This window comes from Sinocyclocheilus anshuiensis, unplaced genomic scaffold (assembly GCF_001515605.1).
Source record: "Sinocyclocheilus anshuiensis isolate Anshui unplaced genomic scaffold, SAMN03320099.WGS_v1.1 scaffold233, whole genome shotgun sequence".
Lineage (NCBI taxonomy): Eukaryota > Metazoa > Chordata > Actinopteri > Cypriniformes > Cyprinidae > Sinocyclocheilus > Sinocyclocheilus anshuiensis.
In genome coordinates this window covers 272,160-291,774 of record NW_015540843.1, presented here as the reverse complement: position 1 = coordinate 291,774, position 19,615 = coordinate 272,160, and the positions used below count along the sequence as shown (strand labels likewise).

The 19,615-nt window shown below is 38.0% G+C and overlaps 1 protein-coding gene across 3 annotated transcripts in view; it reads right to left on the bottom strand.

Annotated features, from left to right (window-relative positions):
- The window catches only part of LOC107687568 (PHD finger protein 21B-like), a 66,786-nt gene that overhangs the window by 22,138 nt on the left and 25,033 nt on the right, over positions 1–19,615 (bottom strand). The gene's annotated exons all lie outside the window — the stretch shown is intronic.

The following is a 19,615-nucleotide window of genomic DNA, read 5'->3' as shown; positions in this document are numbered from 1 at the left end:
AAAATATTATATATTAAAAGATATATTTTCTGATAACAAATCTTACCATCTTACATAATTCCACTTCCATTAAATGTATCTTGTTTTAAGGATACTTAAATATTTTACTGGAAAACAAGACTAAATCGATTTTTGACAGTGTGGATTATACAATCTGACGGTGCATGAGAAAGTGTCATCATCGCCCCACACACAGAAACCTTCTTTTGCTCCGATCAGCACAGTTTACACTATAAGCGCTCTGAATATTTCATATTCCATTCCTGTTCTCATTTCTGAACTGCTTTTATGGTTTTCTGAGGACTGTGAGGGGGAAGGGAGCATGAGAAAAGGAGAGACAGGTCTTTCATATTCAGCTTTTCATATTCAGAGGCCGTCTAACTGTAAAGAAGCATTTTCAATATGTTCTTCACATGTGAGCACCTACAGCCAATAAACCCTGACTGACACGTATATTCATAGATGTATATTCAGTTTATGACTGAAGAATCACATTACTTCTGCAGTGTGATGTGTTTGGGCAAGACACACCATCAAGATTTTTTTCAGTCACAGTCAAAGCTGCAAAACTGAAGGAAAGATCATTTGCACTCAAACTTACAATTACCCGTGACACAACGATGACCATGTTAATAAGGAATAAGGTGTAAGAGATATAAGGGAGAGGATGGAGAGGTTCAGCAGATCTCCACAGAAAATAAATTCTTGATTTGCTTTACAAAATCCACTCAAATCTGCACATCGAACAAATGTTAATGCAGTAGAAACACATCAGGGTGCACACTCAATTTATTTTTATTTTTTTGTGTGGTGAAATGGGTTAACAATATAATGAATGAAATACAGTCGTTGTTGCTTGCTGACGTGGCTGTAAGTAGCCAATGTATTCTTAGTTCACATAGTATGTAAACTTTAACATCACAGTTTTGGTGTTCAATTTTTTGTCAGTTTCCTGTTAAATGCACAGCATTGTCACTAGGTTGTTAAATCAACAAAAAAAAACCGCGAAATCTGCTGTGTCGTTCAAGTAGTTTGAATAGTTAGGTGTTGAAAATAGTTTTAACACATTACTCTTGATGCAAATACTTCTATAATATAATAATTTTATTATTAATATTATATGAATTTAGCATTTTTTGCTCCATGTCAAGATTCTGCTTTTGGAGTGAATCTCCTATACTGTTATTTTTTTCACATTTTCATGTTACACGTTACGTTTAGTTTTGTTACAAACAAATCCGATTTTTCAAATGATAATATCTTCATTAACTTTTAGTACGAGTAGTTTGACTGTGAAAAGTATTTTACAATTTCTGTCACCAGTTTTGCATTGAGTTTCTCATTATTGCTGAATATGCTGGAAATGGTCTAAAGTTAAACATTCACCAATAAGGACAGGCTGTAGAGCTTTATAAACTCTTCCCCTGATTTATGACAAAGAAACAGCACAGGTGCAGCAAAAGTAATTTAAAATCACCGCAAATGCTCACCAACGTAGTGTGAATAGGGAGATTATTCGTATGTTATTTATTAATTCCCTCACAATGCATGAGGTGAGCTCTATTGTTTCTGAGGATCAATGTAATCCACAGGAAACCTCACACCCGGCATCTGGACACAACCTTTCACTGCTGCCTCATTCACCTCAAGACACGGCTGATTGTTTCAAAGGTCACCATATGAAGCAGATCCCCCCCACCCCTCAAAAGCACAAGGAACATGGGTAAGAAGATTAAATCTGTTTTATGTGAGATCCATCAGTATAAAATGGGCTGTTTATGAAGCAAATGATGTTTTCTTATGAACATGCTTTCGAAAAGTGTTTCGTATGTCAAAAATGGTGGTGCGATGTTGTGTTTGGAACTGTAAGTTGTCAAGTTAGTCAATTAAATTACCACCAGAACAACCACCACACGACACAAAAACACTGCTATCAAATGTATATATTATTAAATTATTCAAATAAATAGTCATATAAAATTAAGTGTATCACACAAATTTAAATACCACAAAGATGCCTGTGAATCATTTGTCTGTGAATCACTTATCAGTGAATCTTTTTGCAACCTGTTCATGTAAATCTAAAAATACTGATTCACTCAAATGAATCAGACTTCACATATGATACTTTGCAAAAGAGTCCATTACACTATTTTTAAGAACAGCTGAACTGGCTGACTTTATTAGTCAAATGAGCAACATCACCTCCTGAAGGCAAATCTGGAGGAGATCAGTTAAGTGTAGAGCCCGACCGATATGGGTTTTTTGGGGTCGATACCGATACCGATATTAGGGAGTAAAAAAAGGCCGATACCGATATATCGGCCGATATTCTTTGTGTATATTATAGTACAGTACCAGTCAAAAGTTTGGACACTTTCCCATTCGTGTGTCCAAACATTTGACTGGTACTATATAGAGAATACAGTATATACATAAACAGAATATATATACACAAACACATTTTTTGCAATGATCACTCAAATGTGGTGATCAAACACTTATAATGGTGACAGAGATATGTAAGGGCATTTAACAATTTAACAATAAACTTGCGATGAGTGCGATGCACAAAGTAACGGGGTGTTAGTTGTAACACACGTGGTTTGAATATTTATTTTACCATAGTAACATTTAAATTCTGGCTTAAGTAAATTTTTTATCTCCGTTTTTATTATTCATTTAAAATGAGACAAATTCGAACGCCACCCTCCGCGCGTCGGTAGCCCCCCGGGATCACTAGATCGGTCGGCGCCGGACCGCGAATTTAACCACCTGTAACTCCCGAACCCTATCCACGTGGGGGTGGTCTCATTCGAAAGAGAGCCTCGAGACGTACACTCGATTCGCGTTCGAGAGGGTTCCTTGAGCTGAAGAGATCCCCCGAATTTGGTGCGGATTCGCCACGCCGTTACGGAGATATGGCCGTTGGTTTTCCAATGACTTAAGCTTTAAAGCGTTTCATCCAGGTCGCCAGTAGCAAACAATGGAGCGCGCTCTGCTGGACAAAATAAGTAATTACACCATTTCAAGCATTTTATCTGCATTATATGTTCTGTAAAAAAAAATTCATATCGGCGGCATATTCGCCAATATCGATATATCGGCGACAGGCTCATATCGGCCGATAATATCGGCAAAACGAGTTATTTTACAGCATGCTCAGCAGCAGTGAGTTGACAGGGTTTGGTTGACGGTCTACACACATTATATACATCTACACACATTAAAGACTTTTACAGCACTATAATGAAGCGCTTGGACCTCTCTTGCCTCAGGCTAAACAAATCAGCCACGTGTCTCATGTCAACACTGAGCTTCCAGTTTCATTGTTCCTGATGAATAGAAAGGAAAAGAAATGCTCTCAGATATTAAAACACCTTTAAGGCTCTTCTCTTTGCCAGCGTCATGATTCCTGTCAGAAAACCTACAAATTATTTAATATCCCACTGTGCTTCAAAAATTGCAGTGATTTGATCTTCTAATACAGTATCTACTCAAAACTCTTAAGACATCAGTGGTTTCTGTGTAAAGACCTACAGGTTTTATGGTCAAAACAGTCCTGGTCTGGGTAACAGAACCCTGTTAGTGGAAAGGGGCTTAAATTTGGCATCAAACTCTCTTTGCAGAAGATCACGGTCCATGCTTTATAGAGCTGGAGAGCTGTAGAAGATGTAGAGTAGGTTCCATCCAAATGACCTGAGCACCTCCTCCCCTCACATGGTGATCCCACTGGAGAATGGGATAATCCGGGTCGGTCTCATGCTGTGTGATTTGGCCTCAACACCAGCACCCTTCTGCCAAACAACAGGCCATGAGCCAATCCTCCACTCTCTGTGATGATAAGACTGTGTGGACATCAATCAACACATCAGAAGACACAAACCCCTCAGTAAGATCTTTAAGATGCATTCTCATTTTTGCTCTGGGCCTTCAAGCCATGACTATCGCATTAAATCTGGTCCACACCGCAGCTTATTCTAACCAAGAACCGCCCACTTGGACAGAAAATACAACTGAACCACAGTGGTGAAGGTAAATCGGCACCATAATAATACACAGATATACATTAGTGACACAAAACCGTTTGTGTCAAAGAATATCTGTTCAATTATTGAAAACTTTACACACATTTAACGTATGAGAGAAACTGAAGCTGTTTCAAAACTGCAACTAAATTTCGAGCTAGGCAAATTAATAATGACCTAAAAGCTCATCAGAATCTAGCATGTTTTATATTGTTATTAGTAGCAGAATTAGCCTACTAGTAGTATCATTATCTTTTCAGTATTATTGTTCATTTTTTAATGATCTTTTAGCATCTGAAGCACTACTACCAGCTCATAAGTTCTGTTAATATGTCTAATAAGCATTCATACATTTTCAGTCAAGATGGTTGCTCCGTTTTAGTTGTAATTACTAAAATTATAACAAATTGACTGATTTTTTTAGTGCTGTCAAACGATTAATCGCATTCAAAATAAGTTTTTGTTTACATAATATATGTGTGTATACTGTGCACATTTATTATGTATATGTAAATACACACACATACAGTATATATTTTGAAAATATTTACATGTATATATTTATATTCATATAATTTATATTGTATATAAATATATTTAAAATATAAACATTTTTTCTTAAATATATACATGTATGTGTGTATTTATATATACATAATAAATATACACAGTACACACATATATTATGTAAAAAAAAAAAAAAAACGTTTATTTTGGATGCGATTAATCGTTTGACAGCACTAATTTTTTTATTAAAAGTGTAGTTGATATGCTTTTAGACCACATCACATATGAATGTGCATCTTTATTAAAATCTGTGGATTTTATGAAGAAAAGAAATTTGAAATGTACCAAACCATTCATATAACAAGGTGTGCATGGAGGGTTGCAGAGATCAAGAATAATTCATATGAAGTGGAAGCTACTGGTCTCATCTAATAAACAACAAACAAACCTTGTCATGTGACTGTCTACAACAAGAACAAAACTGGATCCTGACTCCCAATTTCCCCCAAACTAACAGTTGTCTATTGCCGATTTAGGCCCTTCAACAGTTGACAGCAGCCATTGACATCCATAGTTTGGAAAAAAAAAATACAATGGAAGTCAATGGCTTCTATCAACTATTTGGTTAACAATATTATTCAAAATATCTTCTTTTGTGTTCAGCAGAAGAAACAAACTCATACAGGTTTGGAACAAGTGGAGGGTGAGTAAATTATGATATTTTATCACTTTAACACGACACAAGAACATATTCAATAAACAAATCAAAGTCTTTCAACTGCCTCCATTTCAATGATCTGAAATACCAAAAACTCATTTCTTTCATCATGTCTGATGAAAGCGCAGCTCTCTTTAGTTTCTCAGCACAATGAAAGACAGTATTGTACTGTATTCAGAAACTGATCATTTTCTTGCTTTAATAAAGCTGCAGATCAATATTCAGACAGCTGCCTATGCTTCTGCATTCTGCCTGTGAGATTCAACATGGCACTTCATCTCACAGTGAATCACTATTTCATTACACGGACACAAATGAAATGCCATATGTGAGCTCCGGCAGCTTCTATGACTGCTGTTGAAATCAATCTTTACTGAACTATCGCAGGCGTTCGCGTGTGAATGTGACAAGTGAAACTACATCTTGTTTATTTTATTGTGTGTGGTGGAGCACGACAGCCTGAGTCCAGTTCAGTTTGACTCTTCTGTTTGCTGTATAACAAACAGCTTGCATCATTTCCAGTGTTATTTTCCAGATGAAAATGTGCTGTACGCTTAACATTTCCTCAATGTTTGCTAACATTTATTTTCACTAGAAGGGTACATGAAATCTTGATTGGATTTCTCTCCTAGGAAAACTGTCTTTTACATTATGAGGGGGGAAAAACGGTTCAACATAATGATTCTTTCACAAACATTTCTGGATTTGATTAGATTAACATTAATGACACAGACAGCAGCAGGTTTATTGGGCTGCTGTCACTTTAAGACTGAATACACAGATCCAATATATTGATACCATCCAGTTTTCACCCAACTGATTGTTCACTTATGACATAACCGACTGTGTTTACTTTTTCCACATGCTGAGTATTTTGACATAACTGTGTTTGCATTTGACTATTCAAGCGTAATAGAACGTGAAAGAGAACTGATTTCGGGATTGCATGCTGTCTGAGAGAGGTGGCTTCCTGTGTGTGTGTGTCAGTCAGTCAGCGTGAGCACCACATTGAGTTCTTTTTCACAGCTTATTGCCCTTAATAACAGTTATCAAAACTTCAAGTAATACTGTGTGGATATATTTACATACCATTGATTAACAAACATTTTTCTCTTGTTTTCCTTAAAGGGGTCTAAACCTCAAGGTATAAAATTGTGCTGCTAGATGTATTGTTTTTTTGTTTTTTTTTAATAATCGTTTTGTTAGTGCTGAGCGGTATGACCAAAAATTTATATCACGGTATTTTTCAAAATTATACCGGTTTCACGGTACATGACGGTATTTTTTTTTTCATGCATGACCGGGTGTTAACCATATTTTCTACAGATTGAGAGGAAATAATGCCTGTCATGATGAGTGAATACTGTCAAAAAATACCACACTAAATAGTGACTAAACATGACCCCAATTAATGTTAACCAGGAGTCACTCTCATTTATAATCGCTGCATCGTCTGATAAAATCAACATGCATCTACACTAAAGAGCAGCTATGCGGTTGTTTTGGCTATATTACTTTTTTTGTCTCATGCAGTGCACTGCCTGCGTCTGAGTAACAAACTAAAAAAAACAAATAAAAAAGTGCATGTGATGAATATTTGTGGCGGTCAATGTGGATATTGTGGATGAGTTCTTCTGTGTCATCACGTTCTAGTAGTTCTACTTTCACGCTTAGTAACTAACTTTCTAACTCACTAACTTTTACGCTTAGTAACACATACAGCTGTTCCCTCACCACAGTGCAACAGTGAAAAGGAAGCCCTTTCAAACAGTGTCGCGTTCCGAACATTGTTTAAGCGACATACTATTGCTGTATTTTAAAAATTCGTATCATAACAAAAGTAAACACCGGTATTCGGTATGAACTGGTATACCGCCCAGCACTACGTTTTGTTAAACTTATGCTTAAAATATGTAACGAACAACTGACCAATGGGGAAGAAAAAGTTAGTTCTCCTGAAAGCAAGTCACATTTTTGTGTCAGGTAAATGTGTCTTGTTTTCTCACACCAGTCTCAATAACAGTGCAAGCACCTCGAGAACATCATGCTGAAGAGATTTATTGACTGTCTCTTGTTTTCTTGTCTTTCTATGTTTGTGAATAATCCACACAATGAGGCTACATATCTGTTATTACAAAATCAAACTCATAACTGATTCATGAGATGTTAAAAACACTGTCATATTCTTTATTCTTTCTAATAACTCCTTCATCTTTTATTCAGTTGTTTTGTTTTCAGGTTATGGTGTTAAATAATGTTAATGGATCCCAGATCAGGATGTGACAGGTAAAAAGCACATCCATAGGAAACACATTAGCCTGACAAAGCTTTCTGTCTCCAGATGGATTATTCTCTTTAATCTTATGGTGTCTGTGCTCAGTTCCCTTTCGATACTTCACTCGTACTGCGTCTTGCTTAAGACGCATATGGGAAAAAGCCTTTTTTCTCCTGAACTGAAGCCTATTTCATTCACGCAGTGAAACTGCACGGCCATTGGTTCGTGCAGGGCTTTAAAAACGAACCAATGGCACGGCAGCGGAGCTGCACGAGCCTATGGCGACGAAGCCCGCCAAAGCCCGCCAGAATGGGCGGGGCATCCGGCTATATAAGCGGGCGCTCGCCACAGGATTCTCAGATTTTTTCTGCTTCAGCGACGACTCTACGCTCATCGCTGATCCTGAAAGCCTGCGGCCCCGCCTCCCCGCGCTCATGTTTCTCTCCTCCCAGCTACCTCGGAGGAAGCAATGACTAGCTCACGGGTTGAACGATCAGAATTGAGCAAACCTCTACACACATCATGCGTGCTTAATCTGCCAGTGTGTGTTACACATGGGGCACCTCGTTATACGAGCAGCTTAATCCTCCCAGGCAGATCAAAGCAAAACGCGGGCGGCTTCGCATTTGTGTGTGCGTCGCTAAGCCCCGCCTCCCCTGCTCTAGTGTTTCTCTCCTCCCAGTTACTCGGAGCCAGAAATGGCAAACTCGCGGGTATGATCGATCAGGCCTGCGGATATTTGTGAGGCGGCCGGCTGGGCCTCGCTGTCCACATTTGCGAGGTTTTATAACCTGGAAGTCCTCATACAGGTTTGGAACAAGTGGAGGGTGAGTAAATTATGATATTTTATCATATATTTTATGATATTTTTATCACACACATGATCCTTTCCGCTTGAAATGGCACGCGCTGCGTAAACAGACATGACAGAGAGCCCTTGGCCGTGCCGCGCCGCGCCCAAGTTCTCTGGTATTGTTCACCTGTTAGCTCTCGACCCCTGGGTGTCGGAGTTACGGGTATACTCTGGAACGATTAACCAGGCCGGGTGTGACCTAGAAAGCTCAGCCCGTTTAGCCTTGGGTTATTGTTGACTTCTCTATAAGCATTGGTTGCTTATGGAAGTTATACCTTTAGTCGTTCCACTACATTAGCACGGCGTGATTGGACTGTTCCCATATGCGTCTTAAGCAAGACGCAGTACGAGTGAAGTATCAAAAGGGAACGTACTCGGTTACTAACGTAACCTCGGTTCCCTGAGATACGGGAACAAGTACTGCGTTGCTGGCCGTGCTATGTAGCTGCATGACTCAGTCGTCGCTTCAGTCGAAGTAAACCTGAGAATCCTGTGGCGAGCGCCCGCTTATATAGCCGGATGCCCCGCCCATTCTGGCGGGCTTTGGCGGGCTTCATCACCATAGGCTCGTGCAGCTCCGCTACCGCGCCATTGGTTCGTTTTTAAAGCCCTGCACGAACCAATGGCCGTGCAGTTTCACTGCGTGAATGAAATAGGCTTCAGTTCAGGAGAAAAAAGGCTTTTTCCCATATGCGTCTTAAGCAAGACGCAGTACTCGTTCCCGTATCTCAGGGAACCGAGGTTACATTAGTAACCGAGTACGTTCGTCTTGGTAACACTTTAGAATAGAGAACACATATTCACTATTAACTACGACTTTTCCCTCAATAACCTCCTAATTTGCTGCTTATTAATAGTTAGTAAGGTAGTTGTTCAGTTTGCAGTCGGCTGTAGTCTGTGCGGTGTGTTCGAGCGCAGCTTTTTGGTCCGACGCTGCCGACGTGAGGCGACAACACCGTCGGCTTTCGTTGCCACTAGTTCTTTGAAGTCGGCTTGGTGTGTCCCGGCCTTTAAGTTTAGGCATGGGGTAGGATTAAGGGATCTAAAATATGGTCATGCCAAATAAGGCATTAATATGTGGTTTAAAAATACTAATAAACAGCCAATATGCTAGTAATATGCATGCTAATAAACAACTAGTTAATAGCGAGAATAGGTCCTTAAAATAAAGTGTTACCGATTTGGTCACACTTTATTTTAATGTGCCGTTGTTACAGTGTAATTACACAAATAACTACTAGGACTGCACGATTAATTGAATGCTATTGTCATGCGCATCTTGTCAGTAAAGCCGGTTCTGTAATCAGTAGTAAAACTTTCCCCGCGAGAGCGCCCTCTGGCCTTCGGATGGAGATTTACTACTGATCACAGAACCGTGCTTCACTGAAAGATATGCATGACAAATGCAGCTTCTGCCTAATCGCGATTTAATTTCGATTAATCGTTGCAGCCCTAGTACTAAGTAATATTAATTAACAACATGTACTTACTATAGATTTAGGGTTGGGTTTAGTGTTATTATCTTATACTTATACATAATTAACTGTTATTACTAAAGTAAATACAACAGACATTAAAATAAAGTGTTATCAAAGATAACCAACTTACATTTGGCCTGTTTCGCACACAAAACAATCATGTGACTTTAGTGTACTTGGGACATAGTGCTATAGTTTATATTGTATATAGTTACATATACTGCTATCATGGTGCATTTTAGCCTTTTTAGATCCACTTATAATGGAAGTGAATGGGGCAAAACCCATTCACAAAAAGTAAATGTTAAAATACTATTTTAAAAGTATATAGTCACAAGACATAAACAATATGTATGTTACCATGATTTTGGCATTTACTGCGTAGTTATTAGGCTTGCAGCGATAGACGGTTAAGGCGCAACACCGGTTAAGTCACTTGCCCACCGTCGTTTTGATTTTTTATAGAAATAAAAATCATTTAGTTCAGTAAAAGAACAGACACTACAATTAAAAACTGAACACGGATGCTCAATGCAGCGTGCCGAACGACAGTCGCATCACAGATCAGATTTCATTTCTCCAGTGAGGAGAGTGAGTCGAGCTGACTGACAAGAAGAGTGGGGTGAGACAGACAAGATGATAGCGGATGATTTAGTTTCGAAACGAAATGCAAAAGCGCCTGTTTGGCAATATTTTGGATTTTGAAAAGCCTGTTGACTTTTGCCGTTTATCTAAGGTGATTTTGGAAGTTTTTTTTAAACATTCGTTTCTTATTTAATTGGTTTCACATTATTTGCTGATTTTTACTTTATTTAAACTTTGTGTCATTTATTTATTTTATTTGACATCAAGGTGTATGCCGTGCCTCCAAGCTTTCTTACTCGTTTTGCTAATAAACGTTCTACGTTTCTTATTTATTTGGTTATATATTATACATGTTTACGTACCCTATTTCCAGTTTTGTATACCTATGTAAGTTTTGTATACTTTATGTAAGTTAACACCTAACTGCCGCTAATTCAAAAGTGAAAGTAAAATGCGCAGGCCGCTTTTACAAGCTATTTAAAAGCGAAGGAAAGCGAGGAAAAGAGGGAAAATTCAAAAGAACTAAAAACGAACAATTGCTTTATGCCGAATTGCCGCTAATTCAAAAGTGAAAGTAAAATGCGCAGGCCGCTTTTACAAGCTATTTAAAAGCGAAGGAAAGCGAGGAAAAGAGGGAAAATTCAAACTAACTAAAAACTAACAATTGCTTTACGCCGAATTGCTGCTATTTCAAAGTGAAAGTAAAATGCACACACCGCTTTTACAAGCTATTTAAAAGCGAAGGAAAGCGAGGAAAAGAGGGAACGCCCCACCCCCACGGTGATACCGGTATTACCGGTGTTGTCACGCGTCGATTAACCGGTGGGAAAATTTCCTCACCGTCACAACCCTAGTAGTTATATGCAATTTGACTTCATAAGCCCTAAATAATATACAGTACAATATTTAACAGAAGAATTAATGTAAGGGTCTTTATAAAATGATAAGCGTCACATTTCTAATTTTGAGCCGTAAAGCTATTCTTGCTATTTTTACGGATGTTTTGAAGTTGTAAAATTGGATATGACTTTTACACAGTAAGTGCCAAAATTATGTCAACATCGCCTCTTTGCTTCTACTGTAGGTTTCTCAACATAACCTAATTTTTTATGAAAACAAGGCATGAATCTTAATTTGTTAATTAATCAACATTATGCCACAAATGCTGTCAGTTGAGCTTAAATTGTTTTGAATCTCAGATATTCCTACAATGATAGACCTTTTAGATTTTTGGGTGAACTACCCCATTAAACAACACTGTAGCCAACTCAGGAACATGATGTTCATCTAACAAATGCTGCTTTTAAACAGTAAATAAAGACAGAAACACATGCATTTGGAATGCACATGCAGAAGAGCGACTGCTTAGAAGTTATCTTTTCTCTGTCTGTCTTTTTGTCCATGTTCAGGAAAAGTGTTTTTTTTCCCTCGCAGTGACCTTGTCAGAAAAAAACAAATCAAAGTCTCATTCATTACAATGGGCGGCTCTTTGTTCCGCCCGTATCTTTGAGTGACAGCACAAGGACAGCCTCTCTTTCCTCAATTATTTCTGTCCTCATCTGTTTTACTGCCACCCTACAAAGACAGACTGTGAAACTGGAGCTTTACAAGACACAAGCAACACCATGACTACTTTAAAGCAGTTCAACTACAGCTACTTTTCTCTGAGGAGTCTGGCGTCACCTGACCGCTCAGAAGGAAAATGCATCTGATGGGTCGAGCTGATGTCACTATTGATTACCACAGTTAACGTGGTCAGATTACCATGGTTTAAAGAATCCTTACAGATTCCAAAGCTTCCTGGGAATTCTCCGAGGATCTGAGAGGAAGTCCAATAACTGTCCACATGAGACACTGACATCCACCGAATGCTGATCAATGAAAATGATCACATCACCCTTCAGTTGCACTGTTTTAAAGTGGTTTATTTTTGGCCTTGCATCACATTGCAGGTTTTGAACTTCAGCTCCGACTATCAGTTCCAGTACGTCCACCATCATATTGGGATATGAATACATTTCTGTAATGAAGATGTTACGCTTAGTTAAAGGTCTTCAGTCACACTTTAACCAGCATGAGCAGGGGCATGTGGTGCATGTTTTAAGTAATAAAGTGAAGTTAGATCTGCAGGCAGGAGATGTGAAGTGTCTTTGAGAGCTTGTGAGGCTCTCTTCATTTACAGTGAGTCACTAGAGCGCTGTCGTGACTCTTTCCCGGAGGGCGGTGTGTGTTTAAACTGTCCTCAAGCTATTAATAGCTCTGCTGCTTCAGCTGAATATGAAGCATGCCACCTTCCGGCTGCTGCACGCCAGCGACACCAGGAGAAGAATGTCATGAACCTCGAAGCAGCATGTGCTATAAATGCTAAATAAACAAGCAGCAACCTTTATCTAAAGTGACATTTATACAATCCATGACTTTTTATAAACCATTTAAAGCCTAAATCCCTAAATGTTTTGTTCGGAGAATCATTGGATAGGTTTGATCATCTATTCAAATTAACATAGCAGGAAAAGTAGCTACATAAAATTAAAACTGTAGGTGGGGTGAGTGAATATCCAGCGCTCTTTCCACCCTCGATTCCACAACTGAGGTGAGACCCTTGAGCAAGACACCGAACCCTCAAGGAAAGGAAAGGAAGTGACTTGTGGCCAAGTATGGTGACCCATACTCGGAATTTGTGCTCTGCATTTCACCCATCCAAGTGCGCACACAGACAGCAGTGAGTAGTGAAACACACACCCGGAGCAGTGGGCAACCAATGCTGCGGCGCCCAGGGTGCAGTTGGGGGTTCGGTGTCTTGCTCAAGGGTCTCACCTCAGTCGTGGTATCGAGGGTGGAAAGAGCGCTGGATATTCACTCACCCCACCTACAATCCCTGCCGGACCTGAGACTCGAACCTGCGACCTCTGGGTTACAAGCCACGACTCGCCTAATGGTTCTACATGGTTATGTAGACCATTATCCTAATGGTTCTACAGAATGCAAAGATAAGTAAAAATTTAATTTTCTACATTTTAACTCAAACTGTGTAACATTCAACCCTGTTACCATGGTTACTGTAAAAAAAATGTTCAAACTAATATATAGTTCACCCAAAAATGAAAATTATGTCTTTAATTACTCACCCTCGTGTCGTTCCAAACCCATAAGACCTTCGTTCATCTTCAGAACACAAATTAAGATATTTTTGATGCATTCCGAGAGCTCTCTGACCCTCCCATAGACAGCAAGGATCCTTACACGATCAAGGCTCAGAAACGTAACAAGGACATCATTAAAATAATCTACGTGACATCAGTGGTTCAACTGTAATTTTACGAAGCTACGAGAATACTTTTTGTGCTCAAAGGAAACAAAAATAATGACTTTATTCAACTATTTCTTCTCCTCCACGTCACCCTGTAGCGCCATTTTGGAGAGTATCACATACGTAAACAACGTATGCTGTTCTGTGTCAGCAGCACCATACACGGACACGCTGTTTACGCTTTGATCTGAACGTAAACAACATATCCGCGTACATACGTTGTTTACGTATGTTTTACTCTCCAAAATGGCGCTATAGGGTAACGCGGAGGAGAAGAAATAGTTGAATAAAGTCGTTATTTTTGTTTTCTTTGCACACAAAAAGTATTCTCGTAGCTTCGTAAAATTACGGTTGAACCCCTGATGTCACATGCACTATTTTACCAATGTCCTGCTACGTTTCTGAACCTTGATCGTGTAAGAATCCTTGCTGTCTATGGGAGGGTCAGAGAGCTCTCGGAATGCATCAAAAATATCTTAATTTGTGTTCCGAAGATGAACGAAGGTCTTAACAGGTTTCAAACGACATGAGGGTGAGTAATTAATGACAGAATTTTCTTTTTTAGGTGAACTATCCCTTTAAACTATTTTTAAGAGTATCAGGTACTATTTTACACCCTATTCATTAAGGGTGTAATGGTACACATATTTGTACCAAACATTTTCGGTATGGGTCTTTCGGTTCGGTATGCATGTGTACCAAACAAATACAGGGTTGTTTTAACATACTGTATATGTGACGATACTATTCATGTTCATATTCATTCATGTACTAATCAATAGCAATTCTTAATTCCCAAATTCAATCTTTTTTATGCTTTTTCAGTTGATGCGTGAATAAAACCTCACTATACTTTATATAGCATGCCTCCTGTCTAATACTCCAATAAATTCCATCTATTTAATCAGGAAATTCAAGCAACAAATGCCATTTTGACTGTTTACTATTGTACTCTTGCATTATTGACACACTTTTCCTGTTTAACACTGTAAAGCTGCTTTGACACAATCTGCATTGTACAGTATAAAGTGCTATGTAAATAAAGATGACTTGACTTGACTTTAAAGTGGCATGAGCCTTATGTACAATTTGCATTTGATTTTTTTGTGATTATTATAGCTAAAATTAAACAGCAATTGAGAGCACCAAAAACATACTGAACCATGATTTCAAAACCGAGGCAAGTACCGAGCCATAATTTTTGTGTACCGTTATTCCCCTACTGTTTATGGAAAGTACCTGTGTAGGAATTGTACCTGCAAGGTTTCCGACTTCAGTCAAGATCTTAAACAACTACACCACCATACCAAAATTCAGGACAGTCCAGTTTTTTCAGTTTCTCTCAAGACAGCTTTATCTAGCAGAAGTCCAATCTGGATGTCTTACTAAACGTGATCAACTACTGTTCCACCTGTTATGATCTTTTTAGTGAACTATGTTTCATGAGATAAATAACTCACACACATCACTCTGTTATCACCCTCACATCATCCCTTTAAAACCTATAGTGAAGTCATGAGAAAACTGTATTTATTAGTGTTAGTAATGTAACAACCAATAACAACGCAAGTGTTTCTTATAAATGACTTGCAGTATTGCTTCTAGTTATTTATGTATTCAGACATGCAGTCCGTATGGATCCTGAATATGTAAGCAGTTCAGCATTTTATTTAACTAAGAGAGATAAAATCTTAAATAAATAAGCCATATAATATTTACATATATTCAAAAAATACAACTTTTATTATCACTCTCATTTTTAAAATTTGATAAACATCTTGCAGAGTCTACATATGAATAACTGCATAAATGGAGTCATGAGAGTTCAGTAATGCTGCATTACTTGGAATTATAATTCATTTGACTTCCCAGGAATATTAGTGACAGAATGGGAAATATGAACCAGCAGTCAAGCCTTTAATTTACTAGAATAAACTCAATTCTCTGAACACTTTGTTCAGTGCAGTAAAAACTCAAACACTGCATGTTTTCTCCAGAAATTAACCTTCATTATTGTTCATTCATACTCTCAACAGAGCTTTTCTATAAGAACAATTTCCTGTAGAAAAACATGCTGAGCATTTGAATACCAAGGTAAGTACGACTGCGCCATCAAAAATGTTGTACTTCCATCCCATAATACTCAAATAACCTTGACAAGAATGTTTCTGCTCAGTATATAAATCTTAATGTTTTAACGGTCTTCAAAGCCACTGCTCCTCCACTTGTATACAGATGTTTTGTTGTTCACTATGATTACAATTGTTTGGTGATGGTCAAACTAGAGAAGAAGCCTGGTGGGGACCACAGCATACTACCATCTCATGCTAGCTGAAAACCCTTCTGAATCAAAATATGACTACTAAAAGACCATATGTTTTCATGGACTTCACAAACACATTAAAGCAAAGGCCACAAGATCAACAGCATCAGTTGAGCCACACAATCCACAGAAAACACACATGGGCTCTGGGCACCTCATCAGGCTTCAAGGTCTAAAGCAGGTCCACATGACGACAGAAAGCTCAAAAAGTAGTGATACACTGAAATTTTGACAATATTGCAAATGACAATATTGTTTTCTTGCTTTTAAAGGGGAAGTTCACCAAAAAATTTAAATTCTGTCATTAATTACTCACCCTCATGTAGTTCCAAACCCGTAAGACCTTTGTTCATCTTCGGAACACAAATGAAGTTTTTTTGATGGAATCTGAGAGCTCTCTTTTGGGAATATGACCCTTGTAGGGAGGTCTTGGGGCATCCCCCCCAGAATAAAGTTTTTGAGAATTTAACATGTAAATGAAGCGTTCTGGTACACTCTGACAACAAAATAAAGGAAAAAGACAACATATGCTTCAAGTTAAAAAAAGCACATTTATACCACAAACTTTTTGGACAGTGCAACTCTGTTGTCATCGGTGTTCATACTTCTCTTTGTGAGCAGTGGAGTCATTTATTTTTGCAAATTTTAATGTTCACATTAAAGTGCGCATACTATCAACAAACTCCATCTTTTCACTGCAGAGGAAACAGAAGCTGCATCTGAAGTGGCATTAGATGTATTTACACCAGGGGTGTCCAATCCTGCTCCTGGCGATCGACTGTCCTTCAAAGTTCAGCTCCAACCCTAATCAAACACACCTGAAGCAACTAATTAAGGTCTTCAGGATCACTTGAAAAATAAAGCCAGGTGTGTTTGATTAGAGTTGGAGCTGAACTTTGCAGGACAGTCGATCGCCAGGAGCAGGATTGGGCAACCCTGATTTACACAGACTGTTTAATGAAGCTGAGGTGCCATAAATGCATTTACACCACAAAATTTAAAATGCATAAATAATTTTATAAGATTAATGTTTTAAATATTTTTGAACATACAAGTTAAAAATGTTGGGAAAAATGCAAATTACAAATTGCGAACTTTGTGTCTGTTTCACTCACAATGAAGAACTTCCACGCCGACGACATGTTTACATGCGGATATGAGTGTAAGTGTGCCGTCAAAACGGACTGGCTGTGAGATGAGGTGTGTTCGATTTGAAGCAGCAGCGCGCAGACCGATCGGACATCAAAGTACCACAAGAGCGATTCGAAAGCATGCGGAGCTATCTGCTCTCTGTAGCTCTCACGGTGCTTTGATGTCATACAGCGGTCAGTCTGTGCATTGCTGCTTCAAGTCGAACCGAGAAAGGGACTTTGGTCGAACACACTCCTGTCTATGAGCTTGCAATCTTTCTCTCTCTCTCTCTCCGCCCAGACCAAAAAACAAAAATCTTCGGATCTAGACGATTCACATAAATTACATATTTTGATTCAAAGTGTTGAATATTGCTGAAAAGCGACTAGTTTAAGACATTTAAAGAATAAATGCAGTTTTGACACTTATTAATGTGTCATTACAAATGGAGCACACATGAACCAATCATATGTTTTCTTTACTACTAATTATAACACAAAATAAACATGAATGAACATCAGAAGTTCTGTATAAAAAAAGTAAAATTTGGAGTTTCAAAAATTGAATTGTGTCAATAAAATAATAAAACTGGAAACAATATTTTACACAATGTTACATACAAAAAAAATAAGATGAGCATTTTGCTAGATATGTTATGCACTACATGGTATATTCAATTATATTTTTACCTAACCTGTTGTCTTCATTAAAGCTGCAGTCCATAACTTTTGGTGCTCTAGCGGTTAATAAACAGAACTGCATGCGTCTTGCAGAAGAACATTGTAGCTGGATCTATTTCTCTCTGTTTATGTCTATGACGAATAGACATGTGCCGGTATTCGGTAATGCGATGTATCACGATAATGAACATGCACGATATTGTTATCTTTGGCACTTCAAAATACCGAGAATAATTATTTATGAATCTAATATATTACTGGATATTTACTGTACTTCGCAATCACAGATTAGCCTACGTCTTGGAATATATGACCCAAATAAGAATTTACACCGTATATTGTCATCTGAACAAGTAAATAACAAGTCTGCCACATTTGTTCTGACCAACTGAGGAAAAAAGCATTACAATAAATTGCGCTATCAATGGTGATTTAATCTAAAGGTCGGTTAGCTCATATCCCATCAAATCATGCAAATTATTATTATTGTTATACTTTATTCTCAAATTATTAATGTTACCAACATCAGCATTGCGTGACTATGAGTATAGTGTGTAGATTTCAATTTCTGTACAGTAGGGATATGCCGGTATCAAATTTTCATGTTGCGATTAATTGCTAATGCTTTTATTACGGTATACGGTATTATCACGGTGTTGAAATGTTGTTTAAAAAAAAGTGCTGTCATAATACAGTATAACAGGTTTAATAACTTTTTTTCTAATAACAAAAATAACTGAACATTTAAATGCAATAAAGCAATACAGAAAAATGTATAAAGTTAAAAGTTTTACACAGATTAAAGTGCAAAAGGGGAGCTAATGCTGCTGTGAATGTGATTGTCAACAAAGTTTCCCGTTCAACGAAGTACAGTAACTGGCTGCTTAACCACAATACGACGGATCATTGGAGAAATTAAAGCTGCAGTCCGTCAGTTTTGCCTCTTTGTCGCCATCTCTGTTTGAAATCTGCAATTGCAGCTGTTTGCGGAATTATCTTCCTTGCGCGGGTTGTGCGTTTAGCGCGGATGAATCTAATGTTTTGAGGAGCATGTGTGGATACTGTACTTAGGAATCACAGATTCTAGCCTACGTCTTGGAATATATGACCCAAATAAGAATTGTCACTGGATATTGTCATCTGAACGAGTAACAAGTCTGCCACTTTTGTTCTGACCAACTGAGGAAAAAAGCATTACAATAAATTGCGCTACCAATTGTGATGAAATCTTAACGATCACTTAGCTCATATCACATTAAACCATGCAAATTATTATTATTGTTATACTTTGTTCTCAAACTGTTAATGTTAACAACATCAGCATTGCGTCTACGTAGTGTGTATTATAGCGTTACATGTACATACAGTCTAATATCTAATTGTCATACCATTCGAATTTCATATAAGGAAATTATTTTAATCCAAAAAGCTAATTATTCGTCCTTCGAACTGGTTCTCTTTAAAATACAAAAACTTGTGTAATCCCACGTAGGCTATCTGTAATCAGAAGCACATTTAAAACTGTAATATAATTTAATTTCATTCACATGTGTTTCATAACATAATCCTTTCTGGATTAGCCTACAATCCGCATCAAAATTATAAATTTAATTATTCCAGCTGCTGTGAGAAAAGGCTATAAACGATCGGACACCTGCAGGATCCTCACATGCGATAGCCTAGTAGCCGGGACAACTTCTTTATGTTTACAGACGTGACGTAATGAT